Below are 15214 nucleotides of genomic sequence, written 5' to 3' on the forward strand. Positions count from 1 at the left end.
GGCACCTTTTCTATTCTTCCACTCAGAGCCCCCAGCTTCAATTCGCCCCATAAGTCCTTGTCACATTTCCCATAATAATCTGAGCATCAGGACCTCGAAGAGGTGTGGATGGATGAGGCAATGAGATCTTTCTTCCTGGGGGTGGACACCCCAATTTCATGTCCTTTAAGGGGCTCCAGTGCAGGCTTTGCAAAGCCTGGCATCCTACCCTCCGGAGGCAGTCCCAGCCTACCCTGGGGAGGGTGCCAACCAGGAGGTCACGCCCTGGCTGGTACCCTCCTCCCTCCTCTCTGCGGCATTTTTTCTGCCTGTGCTGGAGTTGCTGCTGCTGCTGCCCTCCCTGCAGGCTGGAAGGGCTAATCAGTGCCCCTGGCTCTGGGAGCTCCAGTGGGCACCCTCCCCCACCCCCATCCCCAAAGCAGTGCTGCTCAGACCAGCCGAATCCTGCAAATGGTGCTACTAAATATTTCATTTGGGTGTAATAGCTCAATCTGCCTGCCATTATCCTGAGGGCCACCCCAACCTCCAGCCCCATTTCTGATTAACAAAGTAGCCGGCAGGGCTGCTCTGCCCAAATGGTCATTGAGGCTGCCTTTGAGCTGCTGGGGCGGGCGGGGCACAGCATTAAGCAAGGAGCATGGACTGCAGCATTAGCTAGCTTTTTACATTCCCAAGCAGACAATGCAAGTACCTTCAATTATCTTCAAAGCAACGGAAGGAAAGGAAATTGGTCTTGGATGTGGTAAATAAACTATACAAAGTCCCTGGAAGCACTCAGAGATGTGCTCTGCACCCCCCGCCCCCCCCCTCCCCCCCCCCCCCCCCCCAGACCCAGAGGCCTGGCCACCAAGCCTGCCCCTGGCTGTTCCGGATTCAGACAGTCATTGCTTCCATTTCTCTGACTGCCCCTCTCCCCCCATGCCAGGGAGAACAGGAGGAATCTCTCTAAGCTGGACTCTCAATGTCAACGCACTAACTGCTGGCCGGTGGGGAGCAAGCCAGCACTTGAACTTGGAATCAGAGACTTAGATTTCAAATGTAGCTCGACCGATGCGTGTGACCTTGGTCAAGTAGCCTGACCGCCCTGAGCCTCGTTTTCCTTGTTAGTTAATGAGGATGAGTAATGTCCGCTCTACAAGGGAGTGATCCTGATTTCAGGGCTCTGTGCTCTGCAGGCTGGACCCTTTTCTATGCCTGCAAACCCTCTCGTGCTCATGCTGGTCCCAGAGCTTGTCGCTGGTGACTGCTGTCTTCGTGTATCCTGTAGACTGGCAGTCATTACCGTTACTTTAGGGAGGGTCAGGATCCACGGAGAAGCTGGTGAAAGGCAGGGGTCCGCGCCCCATGGGAAAGCACACAGAATAGAATTGCCTACAATGTCAAGGAACTCACAGGAGCTGGGCTGCACCCCAGCAGTGTCCACACAGTGCCGGCAGGAAGCGCAGGCAGGGTGTCTGCTGGCTGCTCGAGTCAGTGAGAAGAGGCTTTCTCATCAGTTCTCCCAAGGAGTGTTCATTCGGTGAGCGCCTGTCTTGTTGACGTCCCCGGACTGGGTTTCGTGGAGAAGGCCTGCCTACAGATGGGGACCTAGACTTGGAGCATTGTCAGTGCTCAAGGGCGTAAGATTAGCCCATTGCAAAGCTCCCGTGCCCACCCTCAGCTCAAACAACCTCTGGGAAGGGGCTTTGTTCCCTACCCCTCAGCCCTGAGCTTGGAGGTCCTGCAGGGCAGGCTGGTAGGGACAGCTTGCGGGAGAAGAGGCAAGAGTGTGCATGTGAAAGAGGCCTGGTGGCAGGTGGAGGGTAGTGTAGGGAGGCATCAGCAGCCTGGTCTAGAAGCACTGTCATTGGTGTTGGGACAGAGAGCGAAGGGCCTGGCAGCCAGCACCTGCTCGCTCCTGCCCGGTTTCCCCGCTGGGCTAATCTAGTCAGCAAGGACAGCTTCACACCTGGCAGTTTGCATGACTCTGCCAAGCCTCTGACTGCAGGGCGCTCAGTGCCTCTTGGGAAGGGGGGCCTGGCAAGAGAGCACCCCTTTGTCCTTTTCAGACCCTGGGGTGGTTGCAGCCTGGGAGGCCGGGCCCCAGGCCCAGGGGAGCCAGATCCCACACTGCATCTAAGCAAGTGAATTGGGGCCTCCCACGGGCTTGTTTCAGGGGGTTAGCCCAGTCCCAGCCCACAGCCTTGCGCATCTTCTCTGCTCCCAATGACTTAATTTTAAAAGAGTAAAACCCCTGTGGATGTTTTTAAAGAGTGAAGTAAGTGCCAGCAATGGCTCCTGTTGGGGCTGTTTGGATTTGAAAAGAAAATACTGAGATGTAAAGATAGCATTTAATTGTCTCCTGAAGCGGGGTTTTCAAGTCAGTGGCAGGGAGCCAAGCATTTCCTCTAAATGTGTATGTGTGCATGCATGTGCACATGCACGCACACATGTGTACATGTGTCACATGTGCATACGTACATGTGTGTGTGCATGTGTGTACACATATGGACATATGCATCTCTGTGTGTACATGCATGCGTGTCTGTGTGCATGTGTATGCATGCGTATGCACATATGTGGCTGTGTGTCTGCTTGCCTGTGTGCATTTGAGTGTGTGTGCGCAGTTAGTAGAGGAGAATTCTTCAGCAGCGTTTTGCATGCTCACTGTCTATTCCTTTTTACTTTTTCTCTTTACCACCTAAAGGGATAATAAACAACTCTGTTTTAATTCAATTTAATTCAACAAACAAATGCAGAACATTGTCTGGACCCCTTTCGCCCTTATGGCATTTGCGGTCTAATGGGGGGTATGTCCTTTACCCAAATCACGGTCTTACCCTGTAGACCAACTTGAATAAATGCCACACAGACAGCTGAACATTGTGGAACTGCCTTGACATGGCAGCTCGGTCCTCAGAGGCTGGCCTGTGGAGGGCTCGCTCAGCCCAAGTCCGTCTCTCTGTGTGCCCGCATGGTTCCTGGAACATGGCAGATGCTCAATAAATGTGTGCTGAGTCGTTGTTGGACTCCTTAAATATTCCCTGTAGCTCATGGTCATTTCTGCCCACACTGCCTCCTCCAAATGCTTGACAATTCCGCAGAAAAAGGTACATACAAGCCAGGGGAAGGGAAGGGACCTGGAATAGTTCATGGGGCCCTGACTCTGCAGAAGGTTGGAGCGAAAGGGACTGATTCTAGATGGAGAATCATCCGTCCTGCTTTACACGGAACCAAGGTCCACCCCAGGGCCCCTTCAGAGAGCAGGGTAATGGGGCTTTTAGCAGCGGGGCAAGGACAGGTGACCTCTTTACTACCTCCCGTGTGGGGCCATCCCCCTCCTGTTCTTACCTTGTAGGGGCACTGGGAAAGACTGGCAGAGGCCTCCAGAGTTCCCATGTACATCAGTGGGGAATAAATTGACACGAGCAATAAAAACAGAAAACAACACCACTTAGCCAGCTATGCCCTCACTGAGTGTGGCCCGATGACTTTTCCCCTGGAGGCCCCCAGAGGCCCCAGGGAGACGCCGGACAGGCCTGTGTTAGCCGAAGGGAGTGTGGACTACCCTGGGCCTGAGTCTGGGTTCTAAACAAGAGATAACGCAAGGTAAAGTGCAATCTAGCTGCTCGCCTCCCTCCCCCAGCCACGCTCGCCCAGGTGCTCAGAGAAGGAAGCAGCTGGAGTTTCAGAAAGGGCGGAGGAGAGCAGGAGGCGGCCACAGACTGCGCCTCCTCTAGGGTGAGGGTGAGGTTGCAGGGGGAAGGTGGTGGGTAAGGCCCCTCTTCACTCACCTCCAGGGGCAGCACCTGTGTGTGAAGAGCAAGCCCCGTGTTGTGCTCCAAGGGCTCTCGCCATACGGTCACGCGGAGCTGACCGAGCTCCTGGAGTTGGGGGACATGGAAGGCTGCGTGCCTGCCGTTCCATCTGCTTCAGGCAAGGCGGCACCCAGGCCATTTTTTGGCTGACCACCAGGATTTCACAGCTTCCTTCAGCGGCTCTACGGCTTCACCTCGCTGTGGCTCCTCTTACGTAGGCCTCTCCTGCTGTGGTGTACACACGTCGCTGGTCCCTGCACAGCGGTGGGGAGCAACTGCTCAGTATCCTTGTATGAGGGGTTCTCAATTTTTAATCTCTCTTGTCACAGACTTCTTGGAGGATCTTTACAAAACCATGGGCCCTCTTTCCCCTCAAAATGCGTATACATATATCGATAGACAATTGTATCTGGCATATAATTCCAGGACACGTATGGACCTCAGGGAGCCCCTTGGCAGATCCCGTTAACAACATACCCATCTCAGAAGAACATCTTGAGTTTCAGGACAATATAAAAATGTTTTTGAATAGCAGTTTGCAAAGCACTTCCACCATGCATTATGCTAATCAATCTTTGTAGTAACCTGTTGAGGTTGGAGTTATTATATTACGGTCCTTTTTCTGCAGATAAAGAATCCGAGCCTCAAAGAGATTATGCCATCTTCCCACAGCTCATGGAGGTGCAGCCAGAACTGGCGGCCAGCCCCTTTGTGCCTGCAAACCACCCCCACCCCCCAACCCCAGGCCTGCCTGCACCTTCCCTTTGAGAGTTCTCCAGTTTTCACAGCTGCATGAGCCCAAAGCTGCCTGTGAATCTGCTCTTGTTTTGTGAGATGTTGGGTAGAGAGTGGGGGTCTGGCTATGAAAATGAACAGAGACTCTTGGGACCAGGAGAGGGGACAGGAGGGGGTCTGGTCCTCAGGAGCCAAGCTGTTGTTGAAGTAATGACGACATGTGACATTCCTGAAGCACATCTGTGGCTCCTTGGTGTCAGGGAGGAGGAATTGGGAGTCACAGGGTTCCCAGACTGGAGGTGGCTCACGAGTTCATTCAGTCCATTCTGCTTCCTGGATCTCTGAATCCACGCGGAGGAAAAGGTCCTGGGTCTCCATGCCCTCTGCATCTGAGTGGCCAGCACAGCGCTGCCCCTACAGGACCTTTCAGATTTCCTTTGAAAATTAATAGGAACAGCCCTTGATCAGTTTCTTAAACCTGTAGCTTGGCAGACAGTGGTGACATTAGAATAACTTTCTCTTTAATTCCCTTCCATGGATTTCCAGGGAGTTTTTATAATATCATTTGCTCAATTCAATTCTAATGAATATGGATTAATTTTCTGCATTATAGCTATTGATCTTTGGCCATTGATCTAAGGAAGGGAGTGCTACTGCTCATAAATCCCTCTATTCTGATTGAGGGTTCCCTGGGGGCAGTGATGGGGAGGTGGAAGTAGCAAGAGATGGAAAAGTTAGAGGGTAGGGTAACTCCAGAGGGCGAGGCTGGGGAAATGATGGTGGGGGTTGGAGTGGGAAGGTGAAGCCCCTCCTGGCCGCCTTATGCTCCACCCACACAGTCCTACTTGCTCTTCTTTACCTACACCCCAAGGTTTCCATCTCTAGGCCTCTGCCATGCTTTCTGCCTGTAGTGCCTATCCCTCTTCCTCTCCTACCTGCTCAGAGTCTACCTACATTTCCAAACCCAGGTCCAATGCCATATTTTTCATGAAGCTTTTCCTGGTTCTCTCTCCACCCACTGCTAATTGGAGTTTCTTGGTCTTTTATATTCCCACACTGATGATCTCTTAGGGCACTTAACACTGCGTTATTTACATCTTGGTACCTGGACTGTACACCCAATGAAGGCAGGCCCACCACCCGTTTCACTTAACACTGTGAGGGCAGCACCTGGCACAGTGTAGACTCATTTAAGTACTCGCTGAAGGGATGAGAAGTTGGGTATCAGGGGTTGGGGAGGGAGCTTATTTAAAAGCTCTTGCTCTATTCTTTGTGGTTCTTACAGAAGGGCGTAAGCTATATCTATGCTCTCCTCATAACTAGCCTTTTTTCCAGTTTCATCACTCACAGTTTTATAAACAATGGACTAGATCACAGAGAGGTTGTTGTCTTCGCCCACTCAGGCCGCTGTCACAGGATGCCATAGCTGGGTGCTCAGGAACAACAGGCATTTATTTCTCACTGGTGGAGGCTGGAAGTCCAAGGCCAGGTGCCAGCATGACTGTTCGGCGAGGGCCTCCTCCGGGCCGCACACTGCCAGCCTCGCTCTGTGCCCCCACATGGTGAGAAGGCAAGGGAGCTCTCTTGGGGCTTTTAAAAATAAGGGCACTTATCCTATTCCTGAGGGCTCTACCCTCACAACCTAGACACCTCCCAAAGACCCCACCTCCTAATACCAGCACCTTGAGGGGTGAGGTTTCAACATATGAATTTGGAGGGGGACACATTCAGTACACAGCAGCTATCCTATGAGGCTTCTCACTCCCAGTAGAGTCTCAGCATCAAGCTGCCGATTAAGCTATTCTCAAATAGCTCTGTGGTTATTGAATGGATTAATTATGTCCATGTATTGATGAAATACCCTATTCTCAATTGAGGCCCTCTCTCATTTCTCCTTTTATTAACTTCTCTTTTTTCCTACCAATCTTTCTCTTTCAGACTCTTCTCCCATCAGCCTCTACCTTCCCTTTTCTCAACCTTCCCCTGTCCTCTGTTAACCTGTAGACGATAATGGCGGTCGTAGTGCCAGTCACAGTGAGGGTAGTTGACCTACAGAGTACAATGGCGGTAGTTGTGCTAGTGATAATGAGAGTGGGGGATGCCTGGCAGGGTAGGGAGAGGAAGGAAGAGCTCCATAGATTTTCCTCAGCAAGAATGCTAAGATGGGGAGGGGAAATTTTGGTCTGGAAGAACATTCCAGATGTAGCTCCTGAAATACTGCTGTTTCCATTTCCTTCCTCAGCTTACAATCTTTCTGAGTCCATCTTCTCAACAGTATTACATAGAATTCCTTGTGGTTCATTCAGAACCTGGCCTAATCCATGTCTCTAGGTCCACCCCTCATTACTCACCGTTGGTCCTAAGAGATGGTCTTGTCCTGCTTCCTAGAACAGGTAGATGACATGGAAGCACAGACCACGTGATGAGAAGGGAAAGAGCACAGGCAGTTCTGATGTTGCTGGAGCATCGGGTGTGGCAGAGGCCAGGTTCAAAGGCAGGGCTTCCACCTTGGTCTGCCATCTCACTGTGGAGACCCCCATTGAGAGACGTGTTAGCCAGGTCTGCTCAGGAGACAGAAGCCATACCAAGTATTTTGAAAAGTTTAAACATAAAAAATTAATATAAGGAACTGTTATCTGGCTCAGAAAAATGTATCACTAACTGGAAAGACAAAAGGGAAAATTAGGGTCTCATGGAAGTAGCAACTGCAGGAAGCAGCTACCCCCCCCCCCCCCCCCCCCCGCAGAACTGGGGGAACAAAAGGAACAGCTTGGAGTTATTAAAACCTAGACTTTTGCAGGAGGTTCACAGAGCTGAAGGTAAAACCTCTGAGGAAAGAAAATTGCTTGGCTGGGGCCCCTGAGTTTGGAGGAGGGGGTGCCATGGGCTGCAACCAGTCCTAAGGAGAGGGGTCCCGCCAGCTGGCGTGGCGTCTCCGAGGGCCCAGCGAGGCTGTATTGGACAGTATTCAACTGCTGCCTTTAAACACGTAGCAACGGCTGGGTGAGCCGGGAATGGTAGCCAACAGGCGGAACAGAGAGGACCACACTCCTTATTCCCTCTCCAGCCCTCAGCCTTCCTCCAGGACCACCCACAGCCTTGGCAGGGAGCCAGGGGCACAGCGCGGGCCCCAGTGTCACAAAGCGGAGGGTAAAAATAGGTTCAAATTGGAAAGACACTTGTTTGGCTGTTCCAGGTACTTTTTTGGGTAGTCATCATCTATTCACTCCTGTCCACGCAGATCTGAACCCCTGCAGCCATAACAAATGGTTGCAACACGAATGAGAGGCAGGATCTTTTGTAGAAAGACACCCTCGTTCTCTCCTGGGGATGAGGAGATGCCAGGGCCAGCAGTCACGTGTCCCCTCCAGGAGACAGCCGTGCCGCTCATCACCAGGCCACGTTGCTACCCCTCCCCCCCCCCCCCCCCCCCCGTGTTTCAGATTCTCTTTGTGGCCAGGTGGGTTTGTATGGACAGGCTTGTCCATGTGTAACTGCATCGAGGCGAGTGCTCCTCTTTGTCCTTGTGGAGCATTCACATTTTAAGTTACGTTGGGCAAGTTGCCTTATAATGAATTCAATGGTGAGGTTCAGAATAAACTATTGTAGTTTGTTTTGTCAAACAGTGCTGTTTGGTGGAATTGGGAGATATTTTTGCTTACAGAGATATTTGTGGTAATGGGATTGGATCTTTTCTTAATCTCCACTTGGTGAGTTTACGTATATTCTTGTACACGAAATAACATAATTTTATACTTTGTCATTTCTTTCTTCCTTCAAGACTAAACTTCAATGTTAAGTCCAATTATTTGTATGATGTAACAAGGGAAGGAGGACAGAAAATGAAATAATACATACACAGAAAGAACGAAAGAAGAAAATGCGCATAACAGCTTTAGTCCTTGTTTGTGTAACTTTAAAGACAAGTTTAAAGTATATGTATGTATATATAATATGTTATCTACAGAATTACACATGCACACGTATATAGGAAGGTCGTATCTATAGATGCACTACCTGTTTCACATTCCTCCTCATCCGCATCCGGAATGTCACCTGGCCAGTGTTTCACCCGGTGGCGTGATAGCGACCTAACTCTTCACTCCTGAGAGTCTGTGTGTTTCGATGCCTATGCTTTTCCATGAATGTTTACTATTGGACACAGAATTAGGAAGGGTGCCCCTGAGAAGCCCTTAGGTGCCAGACAGTCATCTCTGCGATTAAATTTCCTGTTAATCACCCCAACTAGCAGAGTAATTCCCCCTTTTTTTGCCTATAGCTTCAGTGGCACAAGGATCCCAACATAGCCAGAGGGGAGCCCTGGCCAGTGTGGCTCAGTTGGTTGAGCATCATCCCATGCACCAAAAAGTTGCAGGTTCGATTCCCAGTTCCAGGAATGTTCCTCTCTCACATTGATGTCTCTCTCTCTCTCTCTCTCTCTCTCTCTCTCTCTCTCTCTCTCTCTCTCTCTCTTTCCCTCCCTCCCCTTCCCTCTCTCTCCCTCCCTCCTTCCCTCTCCCTTCTCCAGTCTCTAAAATCAATAAAAACTTATTTTTAAAAAATAGCCAGAGGGGCAGTCTTAACTTCTAAATCAGTGGAACCTTTGGCAGAGCTTAAGTCTCAGTGAAAGGAAGCAAACATCCTGTAGGTTTATAGGTGTCATAGTGAGAGGAGCCATTCCCACGTCCATCTCCTGAGATGCCTGTATCCTGGTTATGGAAGAAACAGCACCATGTATTGGTCGCTGAGTGAAGGTTTACACTGCGTTCCATAAGACAGACCTGTTACTTTAGAGGCTGTCTCCCAGCTAGAAGCACAGTGAGGCCCCAGCGGCTCCGTCTGCCATTCATTCGGGCCAGTTGCTCCTGGGTGGTGAGGTGTATAATAAGAGTGAATGCAATAGGCTGGATCCAGTGCCACGCTGCTTCTGCTGAGAAATGAATCCCGTTATTAGAAGCAATGTTGTGAGGAAGACCACGATGGTGGAAAAGACGTTTTTGCAAGCCCACGGAGGGTGGAGCTAGCAGAAGCCTCACAAGCCAGGACGGCAAGTCCCAGCCCAGCCTGTGTCCCCCTCAGTGAGGCCAGTGCTGGGCCCTCACGATGGAAGGAGTCTAGTGCCATCAAAGTGCCGCTGGTCCCCTGGCAATCGGTGTGCGCAGGAGGCTCATCTGGGCTGTGCTTTGGGCAGGGACTCGGCAGGATGCGAAGCCAGGCAGCCTTGGTGAGAGGAGGTGCCTGCTGTCAGTCCCCAGAGTAGCCCACCTCCCTGCCACCAGGGCCACTTTGTACCTAAGACCATCGAGCCAGCGGGGGGAGGCTGGGGAAGAGGCTGACATCCAAATCGTGTAAGCGTTCACATGGCACCCAATGCCCTCCTCGCTGTGCAGCTGCCACAGGGCCACCCCAAAGGGAAGGCCGCTGCGTCGGGAGGGAGAGCCCTCAGCCAGGCTCTGCTGCTAGACCGTTGTTATTGGTGAAACCAGGTTCAAGCTCGCGGTGGGGCCTGCAGCCGGGCCTTCCTTGGAAACCTATTCTTTCCTCAGGAGCTTTGAAGCATCGTCTGACTCTAATTAATGTCTTTGGCACTCAGCGATGGCTGCTTTGTGTTCTTCTTTCCTTGAACTATGCGCTTAAAGACTAGTTTACATTAGTGCTTGAGGTAGCGACCACGGTGTGTACGTACATCTTTCCATGGGCAGAGGCTCACGCTGCAGCTCTCGCACAGCAGAAGGAACAGGATGCAGCGGACAGTCTACCCTTTAAGAGGAGATGCCCCAGATTTGTGGCCTCCTCATCTTCTCCTCCAGGTGACCTTGGGCCCTCAGCACACTCCCCAGCACATATTCTGCCAGAACAACGTGCTGCTCGATGTTCATTGCTTCATGATGTTTATGCTTCATTTATGCTGAACTCCCCCCGTTTTAATGAAAGACGATGCCTTCTTTTTTATCTGAGTGGAGATACAAGTCCAATAAGTTACAGACTTCCCTCCAAAGTGGGGGCTAGTCATAATCTCTGAAAAGACTCAAAGCAAGTGGTTAGTGCAGCAAGCTACCGTTCCTTAGTTGGTCCCAAAGTTGTGATTGATATTCATCATCTTCCTCTCCTATCACCGTTCTAGATCTTCCTGGCCCTCTGCCTGGTCTGGCTAGGAGCATCCAGCCTCATCGATGAGGTGTCTAAGGCCTTAGCAGCCTCTGTTTGACTGTGGGTTTTATAATTGCACATTAAATGTGATCTCTGGGCATAAAAGCACAAAGCGACATACCTGCGCATGCCCTGGGTACCAGACATAATCCTCCATGACCTTATCTTGTAGAGCAACTCTAACTCTTCATAAAATCTTGGCATTAGCATGCCATTAAGTCAACACTTGCCCTTCCATTAAATTAACATCTTTCTTTGCCTGTTAGTCCATTGACCCGAGGAACCCCAAGTAGCAGATGATCGCCATAGCTTTCCATTCAGGGGGACCCTAGCTGGGACCCCTGAGAAAGTATTTGACCCTGGGGACCAGGACCTCTATCCCAGCTGAGTGTAATGTTGTAGAGTTAGGAAGGACACATCCTACATGTGGGCCACTGGAAGTAAGGGTGAGAGTGACCACTCCTACGCCTGCCTGTTGACTCCCGCCTTCACAGATTCCAGCTACTGGAGTACAGTACCACGCAGATCATTATTTCAGCACATGTACTGTCATGGAGGACTGTGCCCAATGCACAGGGCACTGACCCTTAGCGGGCCCGGTAACTGGAACATTAAAGACCAGCCCACTCTTTGACTGGAATGGCTATTTCTGGGGGATAAGGTACCTGGTTAGACCAGTGTACCCTGTGATCATGTTCATGAGCCCATTGGTACAACTCCTTTGTCATAAAATAGGAGCTTTGACCCAAGGCAGTGTAGTATGGGAAACTGTGTTGATTAGTTGGGCATACCATATGCCCTTGGATGGTAGTGCCAGTGGAGGTATTGTAGGCAGAGAAGGCAAACTCACATAGAGTATTAATCATCCTAGCCAGGTTGGCTCAGTGGATAGAGCATCAGCCTGCAGACTGAAGGATCCCAGGTTCGATTCCAGTCAAGGGCACATACCCAAGTTGCGGGCTCAATCCCCAGTAGGGGCTGTGCAGGAGGCAGCTGATCAATAATTCTCTCTCATCATTGATGTTTCTATCTCTCTCCCCCTCTCCCTTCCTCTCTTAAATCAATAATATATATATATATATATATATATATATATATATATAAAGAGTATTAATCTAATAAGGATATGTGATGTCTCCTCCAGGGTGAAAGGAGTCTGACATAATAGAGGGGCTCCAAGTGGTTGGCTGGTCTCCCTGAGAAATTAATTATGCCATGTCAGGCAGCCATCAGTGGACATAGCTGTCAGTTTCGATGAGAGGGAGCCCACGCTTTGGGGCCCAGGTGCAGTTTCCATCCTTGCCACACTGTCGCTCTGCTCATGAGATCACTGCATCAGGAGTGGTGGGCTGGGGACAAGTTGGCCCACCTTGTCCTACAGGATGACCTCTGCTGAGCATGAGGGGCTATAGAGACCTGCATGCCTTGTGCCCACCCCAGAGAGCGTCTGTTTACCCAGCTCAGTTCCTTTTCCTCCACCTACAATGGATGACAAAGCATAATATTTCTTGTCTGCTAATGAGAACATTTACTACTGAGAATTTCCTTTAGTAGATTTTGAGTAGGACTTTAATGCAAATGCATGTCTTGGCTAGCACTAGCATATTATACTTTTTACAAACCAGCCTCGGGGTTTTTTCCTTTAACCTTGGTCGGTAATAGGAACTCCTGCACCCCATGAGGTAATAGATGTAGAGTCGGGTAGCAGCATCAGTGAATAGATGTAGGAGACGTGGGAGTCTGGCTCACTTATTAGTGTCATTTACTTGTACCTTCTGGACCTGCTCTGTTTCAACCCAAAAGGTACCACTTGCATGGTATGATGGATTGCTATTCGGCCCACTCCACCTTATAAAACTTGGTGGGTCTGATAGCACCCACACCACAATGGGCAGCTCTGATTACATAGCTCCTTATTCCACACGGGTTCAGTCTCCTAGGGCCTAACAGCCTGTCAAGGCCTCTCCAGCTGGAGCGTGCAAAAGATTCCATAGAAGACCTTTATGCATTATGGATGAATCTCTCCGCCCCTGGTTCGCATGGTGTGAGTGGCGTGACAACTCGCACCTACAGCCTGAATGTGCTGCTGAGGCTGTTCTGTGGAAAGTCCCCTGGTAATGGATCAAAGCAGTCCTCCAAAGTGCAGCTTATATACCAACGTGTGCCTTTCTCTTAATATGAGGAGGTGTGAGATACAAGAACTTGTCATTTATGTTAGAGAAAATGTCTCAACCTGCCCCAGACCACCAGAATCCTAAAACGTCCATTATATGTATGGCAGGAGCCTGCATCTACCTGGAATCCGTATTTGTTGCACTCATTTTTTTTTTTTAATATATTTTATTGATTTTTCACAGAGAGGAAGGGAGAGGGATAGAAAGCCAGAAACATCGATGAGAGAGAGACATCGACCAGCTGCCTCCTGCACACCCCCCACCGGGGATGTGCCCGCAACCAATGTACATGCCCTTGACCGGAATCGAACCTGGGACCTTCCAGTCCGCAGACCGACGCTCTATCCACTGAGCCAAACCGGTTTTGGCTGTTGCACTCATTTTTATTACTAGTGATCTACAGTTGCGCTACAGTGGGTTTTGTGGACTGGTGCTGGTTTGTGAATGGTATGTTACTGTTCTGCAAGGAGAAAAAGACAGAAATTGAAAGGTAAGGTTTTAGAAAACTTTACAGCAATTTGACATTGCTGTGGCTACAAAGTTCATGATTGGTGAACTTTATTTAACAGTGTTAGACCAGTATGGGTGTTATTGAACTCACGCAAGCTGTGTGTGTGCTGTATGATATTTAAGGTTAGTTTGTCAATTTTAATCCCAGTGTGTAACAAGACCATGAATATATATTTTTTATTAAAATATAATCTAAGTTTAAGTATCATTTCACAAGACAAAGAATTGGGACTTGCTGACAAAGAACTGAAGAATGACTGAAAATACAGCATCCCTTATTTTATTTTGGAGAAAGGTAAAAAATAATAACCAGAGCTTGCTTGAATGATTTTAAAATCTCTTCTTTCATTCCTGGCCATGTGCCTCTATAAGATTGGCTTCCTATTGTGAGTGTTATATAATTAAGTCATAGAAATGGTTTAGATACATTTTAAAATTTACTTTTTAATTATAGTTGACATAATATTACATTAGTTTTTGGTGTACAAAATAGTGATTAGACATTTATATACTTTAGTAAGTGATCACCATAGGTATATCTTATTCCTGGCAAGCAGGATTATCATAAATCCAACCTAATTTACATAATTTTACAAGCATGAAACAAGTATGCTTAAAGGTATTTAATATAGAGGAATCAATATTTCACTCATAACTTTTGTTTAGTTATAAATAAAGAATGACAAGAAGTTTTGAGCCTAATAGCGATTTTTATATTAAGAATCTAATGTACACTTTAAATGAGTGTGTGCACAGCATTTGTAATTCTTTCCCTGTGTTACATATTTTTCTCAGATTATATTTATTGAAATATAATTTTATATCTATTGACTCTAATAATTTAAAAATTCATTCCATATGTCTGTTTTTAATTTATTTTCTTAGTCATCCATTTTTATTGACGTTTATAAAAGTGTCAGATGGGGGCTTGGGCTGCGTGCGGCGCAGTGCAGGCACTGCCTCCAGGCTCCTGGCAGCCGGCGGGGCGGGTCCGGGTGCGGGCGCCGAGATGCGCCCCAGGTCCGCCTGCTCCTGGTCTTCATCGGCTGCACCTTCGCCTTGTGCTTGTTGTGGACACAACTGCCCCGCGCACCGACACGGGGCTCCGCCCAGGACACTGAAGGCAGAACGTTTTGGTGGGTGCTTTGTCTGGGCCTTGGCTGGGGCTTCTGCTGTGTTGTGTGTTGGCTTCGGCGGGTGCCACATGCTGCTACCTGCTTTCCAGTATATTTGGCAAACCATTGGTGGTCTCCTACTTTCCTGCTAAAGTGGCCCTGCTGCAGAGGACGGTGGAGGAGGACAGAAACAGCTTGTTTCTTTTCTTACTGTTTTTGAGACTTTTCCCCATGGCACCAAACTGGTTCTTGAACCTCTGGGCCCCGATTCTGAACATCCCCATTGGGCAGTTCTCTGTGCTTATCGGTTTGATTCCCTACAACTTCATCTGTGTGCGGACAGGCTCCATCCTGTCACCCCTCACCTCTCTGGATGCCCTTTGCTCCTGGGAAACTGTCTTTAAGCTGTTGGCCATCGCTCTGGTGGCCTTAGTTCCTGGAACCCCCATCAAAAGTTCAGTCAGAAAGACCTGCATTTGAATGAAACAAGCAATGCCAACCATCCAAACAGCAGAAAGGCCATGTGATCTGGATTGTTTTGGTTGTGTGTCCCTGGACTCTACTGCATCTGTGTGTCATGGGTGTGGTCCTCTATAGCCCCTCCTTGTTTTTTAATTACCCTCAACGGGTGGTTTGGACAGTATTCATCCGTGTGCAGTGCCTCGTCATGAAGGACACACACTGTGCTGTAGAAGGTGAATTACATCAGGTTCTCAAACCAGCCCTGGTTCAG

The 15214-nt window shown here is 49.3% G+C and overlaps 1 pseudogene; it reads left to right on the forward strand.

The window, feature by feature from the left end:
* The window catches only part of LOC129151114 (transmembrane protein 41A-like), a 99598-nt pseudogene extending 84590 nt beyond the window's left edge, over positions 1-15008 (forward strand).
* Positions 15009-15214: the final 206 nt, after the last annotated feature.

This window comes from Eptesicus fuscus, chromosome 13 (genome assembly GCF_027574615.1).
Source record: "Eptesicus fuscus isolate TK198812 chromosome 13, DD_ASM_mEF_20220401, whole genome shotgun sequence".
NCBI classification, from domain to species: Eukaryota; Metazoa; Chordata; class Mammalia; order Chiroptera; family Vespertilionidae; genus Eptesicus; species Eptesicus fuscus.